Below are 23,307 nucleotides of genomic sequence, written 5' to 3' on the forward strand. Positions count from 1 at the left end.
AATACGTAATACATTATTATATTAAACACAAACAACATATATTCATTTCACATACGTCCACACACACACACACATTATACTCAAACATACAAGTCTTAACGCGTTGAATATAACACACAAAATACAAAATACGAAATATATAATGCAAAATTTAAAATTGTATTCAAGTAACAATATATTTTTAGAATTCATTCACTTGCATATGCCTTTCAGTCTGCTTGACGGGAAGATTTAACGAGTACTCTGAAGAGAGTGGTGAACATGTCTTTTGAAGAAAACGACGGAGCTAACTGTTCCGGTGCTTTCTGCCTTACAGCAGATACGGAAAAAGAGTTGGGGAAGAAGTTGGATTTGTGGACGGGAATAGAAAGAGATGAGGAGCTGCGTGATTCATTGTTGTTCGTTTCCACCATTTTTTGAGATTGTAAACAAAACTGCTTTTAATTCTCGCTCTTTCATGGTCATCTGTGTGCCCAGTATTCGTTATGTTTTTACTTCTTCTCTATGTTTTCCTAATACTGTAAGTACTTTGCACGTTACCCTTTCTCTAGCATCAGTTCTTGTTTAATGAAATAAGAATTGAATTGGGTTTGTATTTCAGCTCTCTCAAAACCACACAGTTTGATGTAAAATAATGCAAAGTAATCGTGACCCCAAATATTCCTCGCAGAGTTCTAACTGGTAAGTTTGGTTCAGTTTTCTATTTTTTCCCCCCAATTCGTATGTTTTCCTTTTTACTTTTTTGCTCACCCACCTGTCATCATGCGCAGGTAATTTCATTATTTTAAACCTCTCCAAGATTAATTTCTATATTCTTTAACAAACGCACACTTATTCATAAATGCCATGGCATCAGTTGCCCGGATATTTCGCAGTAACGCTCAATATATTTAGACATTCTCGAGAAACTTTTTCCTGTCTTCTTAGAAACCGCCTTGCATACAGGAGAAATGCAATCATGACCTGAATGCAACATACTTAGAAAAACACGTGAACATTTTAAAACCCACACATATAAAATTGATTACATGAAAAACTAAGCAGTAAACTCACATCAAGTCCACTTTTCTCGAACCATTGCGAAGGCAAACACTCGAGATAATTTACCATCAGCTTACCTTGTAATCTCCTCCAATTTACAATCGAACGTTTCATTGGGTCGTCTGTTTGCCAAAATCGTTAGACTTGTATATGTCGCAAGATGCAAGTAACATGATACTGTCAAAGGCATCCAGGTAGCTCGTGGCGTGTGTGCACATCTATTGAAGTCTGGAGCAAAAAACTTCCGCGTCCGAGCACTTGGAAGAATCGAGGCCACGCACGTATCGCATGACGATGGGTTACGTTACTTGGAGAGCCTCTAGTGGTCCTCTTTTTCTCGCTGACCTCGCGAAAGGGTCACTTTCGGTTGAAAGAGAGCAAACACTCCACGCTGAAGTGGAGGACCAATTCGACTGTTTGATCAGACTGTGGCTGTGACTGTCCCAATTGTGCTGCTGCTGTTTACGCTCCACTCGACTCGTGGGCTGGGTTTGCTTTATGAAGCAGATACACCCAATAGTCACTTCTCCACCTGAGCCCATCACATGCTTCTTGAAACTAGATTCGAGCAGCAGTGAGCGAGCGCTGCTGGTTGGTTGTTTCTTTCTCAATGGAAAGGAATTGGGTTTCAAGACGAGTTTGTGTAAATGTAAACCAGAAGGTGGTAAAGGAAAACTAAGGCACGTGTGAAAGTTTTGCAATTGGCAGAAACTAATATACGTGAGCTGTACATTTAAAAGTGGCAATACTGTCAGGATGAGTTGATAACACCATTTATGTGCTATCAGACAGTAGGTGAGCATTGTCAGTTGTGGCCCATGTCGATATGTACCAAAAGTGGTTGGTGCAGCGAATGCTGATGTGTATGTACGAGGTTTAAATGAACAACATTTTGTGTACTGCCTGCTACGTCCCGCGTAGCGGTGCACTTCACAAGTACACTTACCTTATAAGCTCAGCAGAGCATGCTGGATAATCCCAGTGTTCGGGTTGAGTTACTGCGTTCCTTCCCCTTGGATCCACAGGTGAAGTCCAATGACAACCAACGAGGTTGTCCTCCTGATGCAAATACACTTTCGAAATAAAGAAAAACCGCAATATGTTCAACTTTACGTTTATAGACACACACGTATATCATATACGACTAAAATTACAATTAAAATACTTTCGAACGGTACAGCACGAGATGCGTAAGCCTATCTTGCCCGTAACGCGAATCACCTCTTGCTACTTCAAATCTCTCCGCACAACTGCTAACCGTTTTTCTGGAAGGCGATAACACCTCCCCAGTTACACAGTGTTACCAGACACAATAACCTTTTAATACTAGGAAGTTGATAAAAGCAAACAGTATAATATATTAGAAATGTATAGTAATCTGGCACAGAGAATTTAGGTATGTGGTGGCAACAATGCAATGAAAAGCGCGTGATCTTCTCACACGACAAGAGTTTAATAAATCAACAATAGCTTTCAAAAGAACGGCGTTTGCCAGAAACATGAAACAACAAATAGATATAAGGAATTTAACTCAGAAATTATTAACTTAGGCTTCAATATGTGACAATTACTTTTGTCACCAGTCTTTTTGTAGTTTATGTGAGTGTATTTTAGAATTTCGTAAATACTCTTTAACAACTTTCTGTAGCCAGTTGTGCTTTTTGGCTTTTCTTGGATTTTCGGTTCTAGACGGCGAGGGTAGGAAAACAATAGCGACTTGTGGAATTTTTGACGAACGAATGGAACAACGTCCGAGTTGCCGACCCAGGGGGAGTTCTTTCGCAATACGTGTGAGGACTGCTCTGTTTTTTTTCTTCACCCCCAAACCTCCCAAGTGGACAACGAGCCTGGAAGAAAGACCACCGTCCAGCATTTTTTCTAAGCTAACGAACTGCGAGGCGGTTGATTTTTGAAGTTTCAAGTTTTCCTTAAATACCCCTGGACTCCAGAGGACCGACACAGTTTAGCGCCATATTCAGACCGAACACCATCTCCGCGTCACTTTGCGCGAGATACGGAACTTTGCTTTGTTTTAACTTTTCGACCGCGTCGTGTTAATTGTCGTGAGTGTGTGATCACAGTGACAGTGCCAGGAATTGAGGCCGTGTTAATTACGTGTTTCACGTGCTCCAGTCGTGTTTTTCCCCTTTTTTTGTAAGGAGGGACATTGAATCAATATGGGCGGCTGAAAACTAAGAGGGACGGGACCTTCGGGTTTCCGATTACTGCTGCCATGAAACCAAGAGAAGAAGCCACGACGCTTGCTTAAGTATGCGACGCCTTAAATCAAGAGAACCGCACCATGACGCTTGCATAAAGGCGTCTGAGATGAAAGCCACGCCGCAGCGACAACTCGCATTGCCAACCCAGGTGAGAGACGACGGTACCACAACGGAGAGACGGATGTTACGCCGAGAAAAGGAGAAGAGATAGAGAAAAGAGAGAGATGAAACGACGTCCGCCCTTAGACGACCCGACGCCCTGCGTATCCCCGAACGGCCATTGAAGCCATGATCGGATGCAACGCCCCGAGCAGACAGATGGAAGCGAGGTGCTTTTTCCGCCCATCTTCGTCGCCGCGATGGAAAAAAGGAAGAAAAATGAATGTTACGTCTAAGTCGAAGAGACAGTTTTTGCCCGCCAGGAGGACAGACTGGCATAGCCACGAGTATCGTCGGAACGCCGCAACGAGGACCACGCCGCCATTGAGTCGGTATAGTATCCTCCAGTTATTTCTTTATGTGTGAGAGTGAACATTTGTCCACCTACGTCGCCACTGGTTCGTCATAACACAAAGCGAGATGAAATCGAACAATGTTGCCTGCAATTACTAATTATTTTGGCCAATCCAATCAAAAGTACTATAAATATTAAAAAATTAAGAACCTATTTCGCTCACCCTTCGAAATTCTATAAACGTAAAAGACCTACTATTTGTTATTGTTTTCCTATTCTCGCGCCGAGTATTTATATGATTAATTATAGGTGTGTTTTAACTTTTTTACCGAGCTCTTTGATATATATAGGTAGTAGAAAACTAGGTACTAAATAGTATAGCCGACTTAATCATTTTTAATATATATCCTAGTTTATATTACAGTCGTTTGTATTATCAGCACTCGTGTACTTGTAATGAAGTTAATTTCCTCTTGTCACTCATTTAGTGTGTGCTTATTTTTTTTTTGCATTGTAGTGCCTCAACAATGTGTAATGTCAATTATTATTTACTTTTGTAACTATGACGCCTAGCTAATCGCGTCTCATATGTGACAGAGTGCTGGCCGCGCGTATTTACATTGAAAGCAAGCCTAAGGGGCTAATAGAAATCTCAAATTCGAAGGTACACGGGAAATAAACCAAAGAGGCGGTTAGATATTTTATCATGTAATGGTATATTGTGTTCACCCTTGCAGTGTGTGTGTGTGTGTGAGTGCATGATGGAATGAGAGCGAGGGGATATGTACAAGTAATGTGTTATATTATCATTGTTGTGTTTATTTTTGCCGAATACACGTATATATTCGTTATCCTACAGGTGTTCTTGATTCATTTATATATATGTATAGATGTATATCCTCGTATGGTCGATATTTTTGGTTTTAGTCCTGAGTTTGAAGCTGTATAGCTTGTCTCCATTGACCAGAAGGGTTATAGTTTTCTATTATTACAACAATTATTATTATTATTATTGCTATAAATGAATAACAGCACCACTTTATGCACGACGTGGCTTACCGCCGGAGGTGTAAATAACCGACCCGGTGACATGAACCTGGAATTAAACAGTTAGCTGGTGGTAGGATTCGTGTTTCCTTAACCGGAGACGCGAACCAAGGACCGACGACCGTCCAATCGGGCGGCCGCGGAACCCTGAACCTACGGACCAGCGGTAGAGTAGTTTGGCACCTCGAACTGGGGACTTCGGTCTCCCGGACGAGTGGTCAAACCCTTTACAACTAACTTGATTAAAATGAAACTTACAACAATCTTTAGAACATTTAAAGGCAAATCAAACTATTAATTTTGAATCTATATAAATTGTTTAAATTTGTCGCTATTCATACTTGTAGATATATCAGCGTATAATGTTAACGATTATAAAGGCGGCCATATTGGAAAATTGGCTGAAGGCATTAATATATTTATGAATATATATACGAATTATTAACTGTATAATACGTTCAACTATAATAAGCATGAGATAATAATATAAGATATAATAATAACAATATAAAACCACGAAATAATGGCAAACTCGGGGTCATTACATGCCCTAAAATATGTTGAAAGAGGCAGAACAGCGATTGTGGATCAAAATCCAGGTGGCCCTTGGCAAAAATGCACGAGAATTTCATCAATGATGTCTGTACCAACAATATCTAGCTGAATTTGATAGTTGCATAATGGGTAAGTGCACTTCATGAGGAGGTTGGGATGTGTCAGTGAGATCAACCTCAACCTGATGAATAGTGCATGATGCTGGGTTCCCTATATTGTCACCATTGAGCAACCATCAGATACGGCTAAGTATTGTTGCTACAGGCTTCATGCAAGTATTGATGACATTCTCGTGCATTTTCACCACGGGCAACCTGGATTTTCATCCACAATCCCTGTCTTACCTTGGCAAATATTTTTTAGGGCAGTGAACAAAATGGTGTTCATTTCAACCTCGTACATATACAACAATGGCTGCACCAACCAATTTTAGTACTCCACACATCGACATGGGTCCCAAGTAACAATGCTCAATGCCTGATAGCACAGGCAGGGTGTTATCACTTCTTCTTAACAGTGTTGCCACTTTTAAAGTTACAGCCCACGTACGATCATATAATATTTACACGCAAGCAAGATTTGAATGATCAATAAAGGAATAAACGTTACGAGTAAATTAAAATTATATACGTCACAGCTGCATTTTAAGTAAGTTATAATAATAAATCATTGCAATGTGTAATAAAACTCCATTTATTGCTTTCCTCACACGTTAAAAGTACTCAAGCTTACAAAAGGTGGTGAACAATGTTAACTTTCAATCATTACAGCCAGTGCCGGATCTACAAGCCGCAAAACCTCGCAGTGCGGGGGAGCCTGGAGACATGTAAGCCATTAGGGGGCCATTGACATAGTAGAGGGTTCGCGTATGTAAAAAAATAAACGTAGTTACTCAGGGTTACAGAAACGAATACAATATACAGGGTGACTGGTAATTAGATGTATTCCCTGAAAGGCGTTAAAGTAGATACAATTTGCAATAAATTTGACCATATGATACCCCGTCCGAAAATTAGTAGTTTTCGAGATAATCGAGTTTCTATTGTTTTTTCTAAAAATGACAATTTTCCACATAAAAAGATGAATTGAGAAAAAACTGATAATTGTAGGGAACTTATTTAAGCGTTTTCTTATAGCTAACAAACAAGTGGTTCGTTTAGAAAAAAGTTTTTTCCAAATAACAATCACATGTAAGTACCGGGTGGGTCTAAACTTACAAGTGATGATAAAAAAATGCACTCTTAGTTTACTTGGCAACGTATTAATAACAAAAATGGTATGACACGAACCGTACAAATTACTTAAATTACTTCCTTGAGTCATCAGCTATCCAACAAGGTACAAATGTTGCTAACATTTACCTTTGTGTACAAGAAATAATACTTCATTCATCTTCATGTGTATGGAATCAATGAACAATACAATTAAAGAACATTACACGTCTTGCTCAAAGTGGGCACCTCCGTTACGAATGCAGGCACGTAAGTTTTTACGGGTCATTTGGTCTCTTAACTCGTGATGTGATGGTGTCCTTGACGTGTTGACCAGCTGTTAAGATCCTCTCCCTGAGCTCTTCTTGCGAGTTTACCGGTGCCTTGTCATGTGGCTCCAAATGTAAAAGTCGCAAGGCGTCAAATCGGGGGATCGAGCCGGCCAGGGAATCGGTCCGCCTCGGCCAATCCATTTCTTTGGGTACTTTTCATCCAGTCACTGTCGCACGCCCAGGCAGAAGTATGGATGGGCGTAATCAACAATCATTTCATCGAGCCATTTTTCCTGCCCCAAATCTTAAATGGCATCACTTATGAACATATTTTGCGGAACGGGATGGCAATGTTGTTGGAGGATATGCCTCTAGCTACAAGACGTGACATGATTTATCAGCATGATGACTGCCCAGCTCGATCCCCCGATCGATTTGACGCCTTGCGACTTTTACATTTGGAGCCACATGACAAGGCACCGGTAAACTCGCAAGAAGAGCTCAGGGAGAGGATCTAAACAGCTGGTCAACACATCAAGGACACCATCACTTCACGAGTTAAGAGACCAAATGTCCGTAAAAACCTGCGTGCCTGCATTCGTAACGGAGGTGCCCACTTTGAGCAAGACGTGTAATGTTTTTTAATTGTATTGTTCATTGATTCCATACACATGAAGATGAATGAAGTGTTATTTCTTGTACACAAAGGTAAATGTTAGCAACATTTGTACCTTGTTGGATAGCTGATGACTCAAGGAAGTAATTTAAGTAATTTGTACGGTTCGTGTCATACCATTTTTGTTATTAATACGTTGCCAAGTAAACTAAGAGTGCATTTTTTTATCATCACTTGTAAGTTTAGACCCACCCGGTACTTACATGTGATTGTTATTTGGAAAAAACTTTTTTCTAAACGAACCACTTGTTTGTTAGCTATTAGAAAACGCTTAAATAAGTTCCCTACAATTATCAGTTTTTTCTCAATTCATCTTTTTATGTGGAAAATTGTCATTTTTAGAAAAAACAATAGAAACTCGATTATCTCGAAAACTACTAATTTTCGGATGGGGTATCATATGGTCAAATTTATTGCAAATTGTCTCTACTTTAACCCCTTTCAGGGAATACATCTAATTACCAGTCACCCTGTATACAGGTAAGGGTAAAGTTAAAGTTCCCTGTGCATATAGCACCGTTCCATGAAGGCACATTTTGGGCATGTGAGGGTAGGGCCCCACATATTTTCGATGTCGGACATCTTGGAGGTGATGTGATCAGCACCATGCTCCGGTCGCCTTCCCCCGCCCCCCACCGGGTACCATATGATTTGAGGCTGGGTGGGTCCTGGAGCTGCTTTATGCGAGGACAAAGCCGGAAAAATTCCGCAGTCAGACTAGAATCAAATCAAGCTAGAATTTCATGAGAAATGCAGTGGTGAAGGTTTCTTCAACCTATCTTTAAACAGGAAAACGTTATGATCGCATGAGTGTAACAAATATCTCATTTTCCAGTTGTGAGAAAACAGTGTGATATATACTTCACATCACACCACGGACGCATAAATTGGAGGGGGGAGGCAGGGGGCCCGGGACCCTCGAGTTCTCGTTTGTCCCTCCCTTCCATAGGGGGCCCAATGTATAACTTTCAACATATTACATAACTTTTGCAAACAGAAACTTTGCACACAACAGGTTGAAATTACGCAGGATTCTGCTCTGAAATGTGCAGAATCAATAATGTGGGACTATCACTCAGTATAAGTGTCTATCTTGTGCTTGTGTGTTTACTATTTCAGTACTTCCTTTTTCAAACCGACAATGAATTAAGGAAAACGCATGGTACAGTCTGTAACAAAATAACTGCACCACTTAACAAAATGGAACGCAAACTGTGTTTTAGGTGATATGTAGACCATTATCCCGCTCATAATTTACTTTAGATTAATCCTTTGCCTTGTTTTATATGTCTATAAATGAAAAACCAGCTGATTTCAGGGCCATAATCTTGCCTTGTTTGCGTGGTTGAACCCAGCCTAACTCCTTTACTTTTTATAGAAGGTGTTAAGGGGTATTTTAGTCACCCCTGTAGGCCCTAGTATGTGACTTTGTCAACATGACATCAAGAATTACACACACACATACATTAAATATATATATACATACATAAGCTAGGTGGAGGGGGGCCTTTGGTAATATTTTGCGGGGGTGGAGTAAGATTTGTAGATCCGGAACTGATTACAGCCATTACAATTCTATTGTGGTGGAGACTGGTATCAATTATCACATGTTTTCACTTCGTGATTAGTGTGTCGTACTTGTGCAGTCAGGAGAGAATTATGGTTCTGAAACCATTAAAGCACATCTAAGATTTCTATAATTTAGAGATACTATTCCTTTGTGGCATATAAGCCACCTATTGATAAAAATCAAAGGTTCGTACACGGTCCAAAGTAGTTTTTCATGGTAGGGTGTAAGTTGTACTAATTACAGCGTGTATTTAAATAAGTTTCTAACAGCGGAATCATATTCCGAACTGTGCTTTAGGAATGCTGTCATACTAGGGGCTGAGCCAATACCGATGTATCGGTATCGGAATTTATTTACCAATACCAGCCGATACTTCTCCGGCATTCTGGTCTTTCACGGAGTCCGCAAAAATACCACGCGGCACTTTCGCATTCTCATTATCTTCGAAATTGTGCAAAATTCGAAGTTTCTTTTTATTTTGCACTAGTTTTGTGTGAAAAAACTTAATTTTGTGATTACATAAGATGTAATTTAATATTCCTATTTCATTCTTGAATATTTTAAAATAAAAACCTGGGTAAATTGTTGCATATACGTAATTAGAATGGAATACCTACACACTAATATTAATCAATATTGCGAACAACTTTTAATTATTGCAATTTCCAAGTATCGGCATCGGTTCAAAGTATCATCGGCTTAGCCCTATGTCATACACACTCTAAGTGAGGTAAATTACTAAACATAAATGTTGAGGTTTTGAGAAATTATTAAGTTGAGATAAAAATTTCTGGCCCAAAAAATTTCGAATGGTTGATATCCAATCGTCTCTCCATTATTACTATTCCCAACACTAGTTACAGGTGTACAGTTACTACAGCAACATTTCTACTTCGACTTTGCTGGCAAATATCACCTTAACCATCATTGGTTGCGGGTTAGGTGTCTTTGAATTTTCGTTAGGGTCTTTAACCAACCGACATGAACACATTTCATAGCATTACTGTGCAATGATTACAGACTTACTTAAAATGTTCAGGAACGACTATTTCTATTGGCTTTAGTTGTAAAGAACAATATTTTTTTTTTACTAATTTGTAATATTTTACAGTTTGATTGGCTTTCAAATTACCCATTATTTCTTTTAACCTTTTCTTCTTTAATTTTTTTTATTTGATTTGATTTAGTTTATTTCACTTCGCGTTTTGTGCCTCTTGGCTAATTTGCGAAGATGGGGATAAGAATGGACATTGGCCTACCCTTCTAATTGACGTACATCTAGTGATTCAATATTAAATTCTTTATCATCAAACATTCTGGATAATGTATCTGTTTAGTAGAGGTAGGAATATGTTCTATTTTGAATTTATACATAGAAAGCTTTTGTAAATATCGAGCATATTTTGGGTATTTTGAAGCTCCTTTTTCTCATCCATGCAACACTCATATTATTTATTTTCAATAGAAACGGTTGGCACCTCAAATAAGGGTCAAATCTTTCTAAGGCTACATCAGATTCTAATTCTACTTGATATATGGTCTTATTTTTATCAGCTTCTTTCAATCGCTTACAATAATTAGAATGCTGGTCTTCAAATCCACATCTTCCTGCAGTAAAATAGATCCATAACTGCTTGAATGACAAACCTTTTTGCATATCTGGTAGTTTTAATATGACATTCTCTTCAAATGCTAGCTTGATTGTTTCGATGGCATTTTGCTAAAAAGATCGCCAATTAAATTTTTGTTTGACTGACTTGATGTCGTTTAATGGTGAGATTTTTTTTCTGAATGCCAGGAATAAATCGTGAAAATAATTAATGAAACCCAACAATTTATTTAAACCTGTCAACGATTTAGGGGCTGGTAGATTTCTAATTGCCTTGATCGGCGAAGGATCCATACATAGACATTTACATTACTATCTTCAAACCTTAAAAAGTTTGTGTTAGTGTGGCCAAATTGCATTTTTTGAGGGGATATTGGTATCCCATAGTTTCTGAATCGTTTCAAATGAGATTTTTCATCATCAGATACAATTAAAATATCAGGACAATAGTAAGATATGAAACCCTTAAATCTCCTAGGACAATGTCCTTGGTTCTCGCCAGATATGCACTTCCAACTGTTAAACCAAATGGTAAGAATTTATGTCTATAGTGACCAGTTTTTGTTACAAAGCTTGTTACACAATTCAGTAGAGAGACTGTTTCACCACTCAACGTGCCCGAACACTAAGATTCATTGCATACAGTGTTAGAAAGTAGTGCGCAACGTTTAATTTTCATCACATGCACGAAGTTCACGTTATTCGGTTATTACTAACGTTTACATTCTTAATTCGAAAATGCAGTCATGGTGTTTCTTCTGAGAATTATATATTTTTGGAAATTTGTAGCTTGAGTTTACTATTTATAATTGATTCAATTTTGAAATGAATTACTATGCATCTTCGACTCGTATTATCAGAGTTTGTTACTAACTTAACGATAAAAGCACGTTTTTAGTACTTGTGCTAGTAGTGTGTGTACGTGTTAACTAAATTGCATAAGAAACTGTGACGGTATTTCTCTATTTTGAATGTTACCTTGATTGTAGAACTGGTCGGTTGATTCGCCAGGACCAATCATGTTTTGTTTTATCTTAAACTTGTGAATAGTAAAACATTATAATACTTGTGTAAACAATTAAATATCCTTGTCATATGACAAAATAATACATTACTTTCTGAGTAAAGTAACTGTCACGTTAGTTTTTGAGTAATTTACCCCGACTGTGTAGTACAGAGAACCTAAATCTAATTATTTATTACAACCGCGAAAAGGTCCGTACCCAGGGAGGGGCAAGGGGGTCATGCTCCCCCCTTTCGAGCCATGAAATATTTTGATCCAAACTTACAAAAAAAAACATGGATAACTAAGATTTTGCAAGAATTTAGATTTTCTTCTTGTAGAAATGAATGTTTCGTCTGTGGAGAGAGGCAGACTCCAGAAGTCTGCAGTCTACTATATTTAGTAATTTTAGTTTTATAACCATTTATGCGAAGCTACTAAATGTTAAAATTTGCTCGAGACTCCCTCTTTTGGTTAATTCACATTCAGACATGTTCATTATAAGGATATTTCTATATCGTTGATGGTCACGTTCAGGGTACTAATTCCCTTGGCGGAAGGGGGATCTCCCACCTTCCCAACAACGATCTTGTTCTAGTATTAAAAATCATCCATTAAAATTGTCAGAAGATAAGAGTTTGTGTTATTACAACAAAGATAAGCAATTAGTTTGGACTTCAAACATACTTTGCTAAGAATAACATCATAAACAAAGACTGAATAACAAAAAATGTCTTCAGCCTGTGTGTGAATATTGCATACATCTCTTGTTCTCTCTCTTTATGACTGGTAACAGCATGGGGTAAAAACGCACTTATACAGTCATAGATAAGATTTTAAAAATATATCAAATTGGACTAGTACGAAATGGAGCCGTAGCTGCGAAGGTGATTGCCATTGTCACCCTAGGCCCCTGGAACATAGTAATTTGACCGACCTGTTATTTCTTACCTCCTTTCGTCGGGAATAAAACATAGCACTTACATGTTAATTTAATAGGAAACTAATGTCTTCAAGTTTCTCATTTTTTGTCCCTCCACCTAGTTTTCTTTAATTTGCAATCGATAATAGATTTTGCAGATGTGAACAATAAACACACACTGCTTCAATGAAGATGGTGTGCGATGCACAACCGACTGTCCTCTTATTAGCCACATTTCTTGAATGCTAAGTTTTTTTTTCATCGGATTCGGCGGAAAAGAATAAGTACATAACATTTCTACAATGTCTAAGTATGCCAGATACATCTAGGTAGGGGGTGCAAAAATCATTCTCGTCCTGGGAGCTGAAATCTCTAACTACAGCTCTGATAAGGAAATATTTCCTTTCGAGAGATCATTAATAGATTTACACCATTATAAAAACATAACACAAAAAAGTATGAAAATGTAATTATTTTTAATAAAAAGCAATAATTAAATAATATCTAACACTTATTAGAAACATTTCACCTGTCTTCTAATTTCTTGAAATTTTGAACCAGTCGTTAAAGGAATTAATTTGCTGGTTAATAAATGTAGAAGATTAATTTGTTTATATATGTTTATAAATAAATTAATGATATTAATTAATTATTTAATAATTGACATATTTCATGACAATTTTATACACATATATAACCAAGGTTTCGGGCATGCCCCCTCCAAAACATCCTGGGTACGGGCCTGACCGCGAATATGGACAAATTTAAAGCGATAATTGTGCAAGGGCAAATGATGAAAGGAAAACAAATTTTATTATGAATGTGTAATATTTTCTTTTATTTTGAGCACTTGCGAATCAACTTTCACATACATATTTGTAAATAAAAATATTAACCAATCACGCCTAGTTATTGACTGTAAACTTCACGAGCATTATACAGCAATTGATTATTTCCTTGTACTTATATTTACATTAAGATCTCCACGTTGAATAAAGTTTTATAATATTCTTCTCTTTTTATGTACAAAAATAATTACTATGTATATTCCCTCTATGCTCCTTTTCAAAAATAACATTCCATTACATAATGTTTATCTCGATTACATTGTTCTTGAGTAGGCACTGTTTAGAATGACATTATGTACAGTAATCTAAATTTGCTCTAGCATTACTTGTTTAAAAAAAAGCTATGTACTTAAAAAATTACAACATTTTATAAAATTGTTCCAAAATTGCAGCTGAAGGCACAAATTTACAACAATATCCAGGCATTATATGATATATGCAAATAAATAAAATCAAAACATTAGTTGTAAAAATACATAGATATATTGATTTTCTTTATGAAAAAATAACATATTTACAGAATACAAGATGATATCAATATGGTAGTAAAAAAAACTTGATATGGCCGTGCTGCAAAAATAGAACTTTTAATGAAACTTGTACTCAACAATTTTGTAGTCTACTTCAAGATAATACACTTTCATATTATTAGCCGGTGTTAAACAGAAGGAAATTCGTAGTTACTATTAAGCTTTGTAGATTTGCACAATTTCGAAAAAAAAAAGATACTGATATTTAAAATATACGATATTTACATTTGGCACGTAGGAAATAGAATATAAAAAGGCCAGTCACCTAAAAAAACACATTTCACAATACTATTATCTGAGTATACATACACGTTTTCGTGAATGTGATCTGCTTATATACATATGGCTTTACATATATATGTTAATTATACACACAGAGACACACAGTCTATTGTTGATTCCAATGATGAATGCACATAATTGAGCAAATTTCAGGTCAACTAACAATAATCAATTTATAACTTCAGTTCATTTAACAATAATGTTAAGCTTTTTCATAATCGCGAGGTAATTGCAATAAATTTGCAACAGCATTTTATGTCCAACAAAGCCTATAGTTTAGTTCAGTCTTGCGTTACTATTTACCTCGGAAGGAAAAAATATAAGATGACTAGAGAAGGACCTATTAATTTCTAAAAATAGAAAATCTATTTCGACATTTACCTCGCTTAATAAATTCAAGGAAAAAGAGGGGGGGGGGAGTTCACAATCAACAACAAAATAACAAACTGGCGCTCACAAACATACGTCTAAATATATTAACAACAACAACTTGACATATAAAAATGGAACTACTAAACATTACATAGTCTTTGCAAATACACATAAAAAATTTACACACATCGGAGGGTATCGCTTCCGTAACACAATGTCTTTACGTTGTTTCACGCACACAACAGCATTCAAACACTGCTTGCAAAACAAACATGTATTGTAAACTTAGTCCTTTCAACACAAGGAACTTATTTAAAATAAACTATATATAGTTTCTGAGAATAGTCGCTTTTACGTATGGCCTAACTGCCCACGAGAACGATTGTCGTAAACAAAAGGATGCGAATGTCCAACCCGTACTCCTTATCCAAGTAGTCAGTCTTATAGTGTTTCGCTAGCATCTTGAATCAAGTCTTCAAGAGTATAGGAACAAAGTTGAGAGGAAAATACACCGAGTATGAAGAAGCGACCCTGGCACTTATGTAGCAGTTCGTAAGTTAACAGCACTTTGAGTACAGATGGCATCAGTGGAAGCCTCCTTCAGTCTTCTCCGTTACATAGCGAGTTGGATTGAGAAAGTTTTCTCTGCAGCCGAATGGCCTTCATCATAGCATGACGACGCACGTGCTCATCATCTTTGCGTATTCATTGTTTTTGACTAGACAGCTGCCTTTTATTGTAGAACATCCTGAAAGGAAAATAAGACTACGTTAGCAACGGTTTATGATGCAAATACTGAATCTATAAGCTAAATTAACATTATTCTAACCAGACCTTTATATAAAATACGTACTATTTAAGTTACTGTAAAAAACAGTGGTGGCGATTGGGTTCCAAACAAAATTGGGGGGCAAGGACAGTTTACTTTTCCGTGGTAGATAAGGTTTAACATACTGCGGGGGATATGTGAAAAAAAGCACGCATCCGCATAATCGCCGTCACAGGTAAAAACTAATCCTTCAGTTTTATGGATATAAAATTTCGTTAAGTCCAGAAAGTAGTAAAACACAATGGCATTGTTAGATAATGAAAGACTGCTGGATTGTGCTGTGTGATAAGGCTTCTGTGCTACAAATAAATGATGATAATTGAAATTATTCATGAAGGGTGATTTAAAACTATTTCAAATACTACATCAAATATATTCATCTCTGTGCAGGTTGTATTCTTTTCTATGATCTGCATTTCATAACCTGAAGTAAGGTCTCGCCGATGGAGCAGTACTAATGTTGTCGCTTTGTACCAGGTTCGATACACGGTGGAGGCACATTGCACAGTGGTTCCCACTTTAAACTGTAGGTCCAGTCCCGATTAGCCTATATGTGCATAAGTGGACTTAAAACAACAAATCAAATGCATAAGATAACGTCAAGTAAAATTTCGGAGAACTTAGTAAACCGATATGAAAAGTTTTCAAACTTGAATTTCTTTCCTACTGAGCTCTATACGTAGTTTACTTTGAATTCTGGACAATGGCATTGAGAATGAAATTTATTCGCATTCCTTATATTTTATTGAAACCCAATGTGTGTTCTTTCCGAATAAGTTTGTGCCACGTCAGCACGAATGCCCTGTGATTTACTTTCATAACTACTGTGTACAAAAATTACTTTGGAATTACTATTTGTTCTGCACAAAAGTGAGCTTTCTGGTTGGACTTATTGTGTATTGCCCACCAAGTTCACAGAAAATTTGGTTAAAGAGTTAAGACGGTTAACTGAAAAAGGTGACTGATTCACGACTCTTGCTTTCTCATCTCGCGAAGATTCCGGTTACAAGATGCAGCACGACGGCTCCTTTGGTATTTTGGGATGTTGCATCCGAAAGCGTGCCAAGTCAGCCCCCGCTGGAGCCAAAGCAGGAGACGGGGAGGAGGATTAGGCTCCCGGCCAAAGGATTTTCAATCCAAGCGGAGATAAAGAGAACTTTTTACGTTGGGAGGACTACAGAAGCTCTATGCCTGGGAATCCCCTTTGAATCCTTCGTAAAGCCTCAACATATTTCTTCGGGTTTTGGAGTAAAGATTTTTCCACTTGCAAATTGAAAACAAAAAACTATCTTCAAGTAGTGGACTGCTAGATCTAGAAGAAACAGTTTCATTGCAAGTTTACCATGCTATGAAGTCAAATGGGGGGGGGGGGGAGTAGGACCCCACACATTCTCGAACTCCGACGACCGTGGGTTGCTCCCAGGCACCCATTGATCTGAGGCTGGGTGAGCCCTGGAACTACGTACTTCATGCAATAACATTCTCGGAAAAAATCGGAATAGAATCTAGGTTTCCCGCGGGATTGCCAAACGCCGTACCGACTGGGGCACAGTGGTACCCACATTGTAGTAACAATGAATAAAAGACTGATTTATGAAGGTCGATTAACAATGTTGGAGATAGCATCAAGGCAACTTCCAACACGACCAATCAGTACCTATACTTCAAGTATTAAGGTTAGGATTTTCAGTTTCTGCCGACAAACTTTTTTTGTAGGTCCGAGGGAATTGAATTCTTGTAATTTTTTAGTTTGTCATGAACATCCGGAAGGGGGCAACGCCCCACCCTGGAAAATGAATGTCCACAAAAAAGTGTATATTTCACATACAATTTCAATTCAGTCATAGTAATGTATGTTAATTATTATAAGGGCGTTGAAGGAACATGATAATTTCAGACTGAAGCAATGTTTATTGAGGGGAATCACTATTTTTGGGAAAGTATGCCTCCTTTGCCCCCTTGAAAAAAATTACCTTGCTTACCCCTCCTTGGAAAAAAATCCTGCGGACGTCCATGTTATTTGTATTCTCGTTCGATGCTTGCATCCTGGCTATTGACAACAATGCCATTAACAAATGGATAACGATATCAATTTACACGTAGAAGCAGTAAGGGAGACATTAGCGGCCAGTATTAAATAACAAACAGATGAATGCAAGTCATGGTACCGCACCACACGAAATTGTTAATCTTTGATAATATTCAGTCAAAAGTTTTACACGCTGCCGCCACAAAGGGTCTCATATGAATCAATTCACTGTCTCTTCAGTCTTTAACTTTGCAGCGACTAAAAAGTCACCACTACCCACCCCCATTGGTCACCTTTATCACACAACGCGAGAACAACCTTGCGTTCTGACGTCACCGTGCAATTGTTAGGCTTAAAACAAAGGTGTTAGGTTTAGTTTTCTCAGCGTAAATAATACATTTGCAGTGTATTTATGTTAAGAGAAAAAAGGTATAGTGCTCCCTGTGCTTTACACCGCTCCCATGAAGGCGTATATAGGGTGTGGAGTTAGGGGCCCACGCTTTCTTGATCACGGCCGAAGGTCAGGATGATGTGATCAGCACCACGCCCCTGGCCGCCTTTACCCCCTAGGGTTTCCTCCAAGTACCCACTATATACGACGCTGGATGGGCACCGGAGCCGGTTGAGCAGGTGGAAAAAATCCCGGTTCTCCCCCGCCGGGGATCGAAACCGGGTTCCTCGCATGGTAGCCAGACGCCAAATCGACTTTTTTTTGTACATTGATTGTTTTGCTTTATTTTATTTCGCTTTTTGTGCCACTTTTGGCTAATTTGCGAAGATGGGAGATGAGTGATGATATGAATAAATGGACGCACTCACAAACATTCCTGCCCATGCCGGGATTCGAACGCAGGACTCTTGGCGTCGTAGCGTGATGTGCTAACCACTCCGCCACACGCCACTGGTCACGAGTCTGAGCATTGAAGCTACTCGTACGAGTTCACGTGCTTATGGTTTGCGAGTGAACAAGTCATATTTACGAAATAACTAACAACTTATAACATAGTTCCATCTATCAAGGATCAATAACATTAGCTTATACGATTCGAATATTTCAAAACCGACTGCCGATCAAGGCCCTCCATACGCAAATGGAAATTGAAACAATCACAATTTTCTTAGACATCGTGATGATTGATGATGTAGAGCCAAGGAAGAACGATGGACATTCAAGGCCGGGAGAGAATTTAGGTCACTGACAGCAACCATTATGCGTTAACCTTGCGGTATCTTAAAACAAGGCAATCTCGAAGGAAAACTAGGTCGGTGTAAGCCTAACGAAGCCGCGCTCCGACCAAAATTGACCGACTATTCCTACCTAATCATTACGAACTTAATGAAATAATTAGCTGGAAAAGTACACTCGCTCTTACGCAAAGTGCAAGGTAATTCGTGACGAGAAAAATGCAGTTCCGTAAGATACCTCAAAGAGACGGCATTGAGAGCTTTGAGGAAGTGACAATTACGTAATTAAACACACCGATTTAACCGTTTGGTAGTAAAAATTGCAACATCAATGGCCATCACAATAGACCACATCTGAAACTATGTCACCTTTCTTATATTTCGTTTCCGATCTTCCGATTGCAATTGTTTCAATGAGACAAGCAAGAAAATCATATGCGTGCGCACAAGGGAGTAAGGGGGGGACAGTTGCCCCTCCTAATACTCTCACTTAGAAGTTTAGTGTAGAGAAATCTTATTACAGTTATTAAACATCTATTCTTATTAAAAAATATTTTCAAGTCGACGAAAGTTCCGAGGAACTACGGCGGAAATTATTTTTTTTTATTATTATTAATTGGACTCTCTCACTTCGTTTTCCAGCAAGTTACTTGTTATTAAGACTCGCACATTTTATTCGTTAGCCTAGATATGTTACACAGAATATATGTGTCACTCATTGGAAATTAATATATTACGGTGTAGTAGTTTTTGAATCTGCTGTACGAAATCATGCTTGTATGTAAATAAGTCTGAACCACAGAGAAGGAAAATAAAAGGCAGGGGAACAGAGAACTTCTGTACCACGGAAGCTGGAATTCTAATAATAAGAGTAATTTTCGGTGAGTCCGGACACACACTATATACGCACCTGTTTAGTACCCCTGAATACAATAAAACAGTGAGATGGAATAAGGTTTTTCTTATTCCGATTGGACTTTCATCAAGGCTTCCCCCCCCCCCCAATCAGAGGGTCTGCGTACGCCTATGAAAAAATATCGTGTGAATGATTTGTGTCTGAACTTTACATGCCACCTAGAAATACCAACTTCAAAAATTACATATTTTATCTGGTACCTTGGTGTAACCAAATAGTGTCAGCAGAGGAGACGAAAAAAAAAGATAGTGACATTAAATGAATGACAAGTAATTTATTTATCAAAGCTACCACCTCCTCGCTGGCAATCCCTGTTATGATCGTTTCTACAGGCAACAATAATACGAAGTAATGAATTATTGTTAAGAGAACAGCAAGGACGTCGAAAGCAAATTCCAGGCGAATTCTACCAATATGGGTCTCGAAGACCTTGTTCATCAACGAAGGGAAGTTATCCATAACGTCAGTCTGCTTCACTGATTTCCGTCTCGTGCTTTTATGCTCGGCGGCTGCATTGGCAAGGCAAAGGGTAGGAAAGGAAATTGGTGGAGATTAAGCACATGCGCCGATAAAAGGATGAGGGTAAGGAGAAAGGTTCCGCCACAACAGGGAGAAGCAAACTGGAAGTAACCGGCTGGCGACAGATAATTCTCATTTCCTGTGAACCCCACCCGGCTGAACTTAGGGGCATTCTTTATATTCCTCTTTGAGAAGATCCGTTCAACGCAGGAGTTCATTTCTCTAAAGACGATTTGGAACAAGATGTACAAAGACCATCTTCATTGACCTCAGTTGGTAAAGTGTCGGGTGTCGGCTTTCGTATACAAAGTTTTCTGGAATATTTGAGCAAGGATGATTGAAACTTCTGCGGTAAAGTGACAAATAAAAATATAGGTGTAATTCAGTTAACCAAACAAAAATTAAAGTTTACTTTCAACTAATCTAAACCTACCTCGAAGATGATCATGGACCGGAAGTCGTAATGAAAGGTAAAGATTTTGAAATTGTAATTTCAAAACCAAACTTCCAAAGATTACTAGTCAGTGTTCTCGCTCAATATAAATAAAAAAGGATAATAAAGTGCAAATAAATGAATTTCTTTGACGTAGGTGATAAACGAATGGACAATATTTCATACCTATATACCCCGAACTCCACTTGCCCTTTTATAATCCGAGCCTCGTATATAAAGGATGTCTAGGCTAGAGGTATACAACAATACACACATATATTTTAGCATCTCTAAATTTATTCACTTTCTTGTTCCGGTTTTGTAAGAAGTAACTAAGAAATTTTTATGTAGGCTGGTACCACCTCACAATTTGTAGCTCATCAGATATTCAAGCTCGTGTCAAGGGTTGGCCAGTATTTGAGGAGTTTTCAACGCAACGATACGCTCTCAAATCACCCAAATCGTGAACTTTTCTCTTGTACACAACATGAAGCCCCATGCCAAAAAGTCTAATGGCTCAAATCTGGGGATCTGGGTGGCCAGTCAGTTTCTTTGCATGCGTGACTCAACACCTTTCTCTTTTTTATTTTGAATATTTCAAGTGAATATTTTTCAAGTTTTCATGGCATGTTGCATGCATGTTTTGTTAGTTTTTATTTTTTAGTGCATACAAATCTTGAGCTCGCCTACAATGTCATATTTTCTACTTTTTTACAGACTTTCGGTACAAGTTGACTACTGAAGTCTAGGATGGATGGTCAATCGACTGAGCTTCACTACGAGATAATATAAGGAGTAGTTTTCTCATTACAAGCAGTTATTTATGTATACCTCTAGCTCTGACACACATAAATACATACAGCACGAGATCAGAAATTCAAATCATCACTTGCTTACATGTTTTACTACCGAATGACTATTGCGACAACATTCTCTATTGGACAAAACTGATAAAAGCATGAAGATACAAGACTCGCAGACTTAGCCAAACGCTTCTAGGCACAGAGGTTTTCCAGTTTCTACAAAACAAGTGAAAAACAAATACGCCAAGTGAAAAACAAATACGCCAAGTCTGGAAACCTAGCCACCAGCAAATTTTCTCTTTAAGCAGCATGTTTTAAGAATTAAATTCGTGTTAAGTACGACCAGGCATTGGTATAACAATATTTTCCTTATTAGCCGGATACTTGGGACTTCCCCTTTAGCCAATTTCCTGTCTACGCAACATCCTTCCGGAGGGGAGGGAGAGGGTAATCCTCAAAATTGTAGTTTCTTGACCCTGAGCTTAGTTTCCTTAAGGGGAAGAGTGACAGTTTGGCACCAGTTGTGTCATTTATTTCAATATCGTCGGAATGGGTACTGCTACTAAAAAAAATCCCCGAGAAGTCAGTATGAACTTCTCTCAATCTTGCAAGTAGAAACGATTTTTAAGCTTTAGCTAGACACAATGTTTGAAAAATAATTGAATACATGTTTACAGAATCCCACGTATTCCTTATGGAGTATCAACTTCAAGTGGGAGTTTCTACTTTTCCGACGACCAAGAAATTGTTCAACGTGTCCTTTTTCATTCCATACACTTTCTACTTCATTGGATGTTTGATATTACCGATAGAACGAATAAAATAATGTTCCCATAAGTGTAATGCATATCCCCTTGCCTCCTACGGTCATCCAGGCAGTGTTGCCAAACCTGGAACACACAAAAGAGCTAAATTTCACCTTAAATGGAGCTAAAGTTGATTTTCAAGGAGCTAGATTTACGAAGGCTGGATAAAGTTCCTCCTACGGGAATATTAGTTGTTAAAAGGGTGTAGTGCGCTGCTATTACCGTTAACTTTAAAGTGCCGACATTTTATTCTTAGTTTTCAGCGTCTACGTAGATCTGGGGACATCACCCATCTCAATAATCCACAGATGGTCGTATGGAATCGAAAATAAAGGATTCCCGGATAACAATATTGTCATCTTCACCTCAGCCACGACGCTATCAAAAAGTAGCTGAGGATGTGGGGGGTGGGGCGATGCAGCCAATATAACAATATTGCGTCACGTGCAAAATGTATCTACTCATGGCAAAAGTTGATCTATGTAGGCCGGAGCCATTGATGGCATCATAGTGGGGCAGGGGGTCGGCGCCCCATTTCTCAGCCAAATAAATAGCACGAAAGAACCAAATCTGGCTCCAAAAGAGCTAAGTTGGCAACAGTGTTTCCCAGCTGCCGCAAAAAGAACCTCGCGGAAACCCTCCCTCACATTTCTTAGTAATTGTAACTGTGACGTAATAGTGTTTTCTATTTTGAGGGCATTAATAAGCACATGGCTTTTCAACCGAATCCCAGTTTGATTCGCAGTCAGCTGTTTCAGGAATCGAACCAACGATCTCCTAATTACATGGCAACTCTCTTGTAACAGCGATTTCTTTAACTCACAATGTAGCTGCAGTAAAATAGAGACTGACAATGAAAACTAATGTGAAATGTAAACAAAGAAAAAAATGAATGTGAACTTGTTCAATGAACGGCGGGTATTTTAAACTTTAGCGCTTGCACGTGAGTACATTAAAACTTCTCAAAGCGCGACCTTGAACAGACGACATTCACCTCGCGTGAATTGAATGTCACAGTGTCAACTTCAGACGTCGCCAAACTGCTGGCAGCAACTTCTCCCTTTCTGGCACTAATTTATTTATGTAATCGTAGTAGAAAGTTATTTTTAGGTTAAAATTTTGCGCAGAATGATTGTAATCTTAAACTGCATAACGAAGAAGCGAGTTTTTTTT

The 23,307-nt window shown here is 38.2% G+C and overlaps 1 protein-coding gene across 1 annotated transcript in view; it reads right to left on the reverse strand.

Moving 5' to 3' along the window:
• Positions 1-13,402: 13,402 nt before the first annotated feature.
• The window catches only part of Gbs-70E (Glycogen binding subunit 70E), a 32,955-nt gene continuing 23,050 nt past the window's right edge, over positions 13,403-23,307 (reverse strand). The window contains exon 4 of the mRNA XM_083143150.1: positions 13,403-15,362. The gene's annotated coding sequence lies outside the window, so the exon portion shown is untranslated. The remainder of the gene's footprint in view (positions 15,363-23,307) is intronic.

The sequence above is a fragment of the Lepisma saccharinum genome, chromosome 21 (assembly GCF_977018435.1).
Source record: "Lepisma saccharinum chromosome 21, izLepSacc3.1, whole genome shotgun sequence".
NCBI lineage: Eukaryota > Metazoa > Arthropoda > Insecta > Zygentoma > Lepismatidae > Lepisma > Lepisma saccharinum.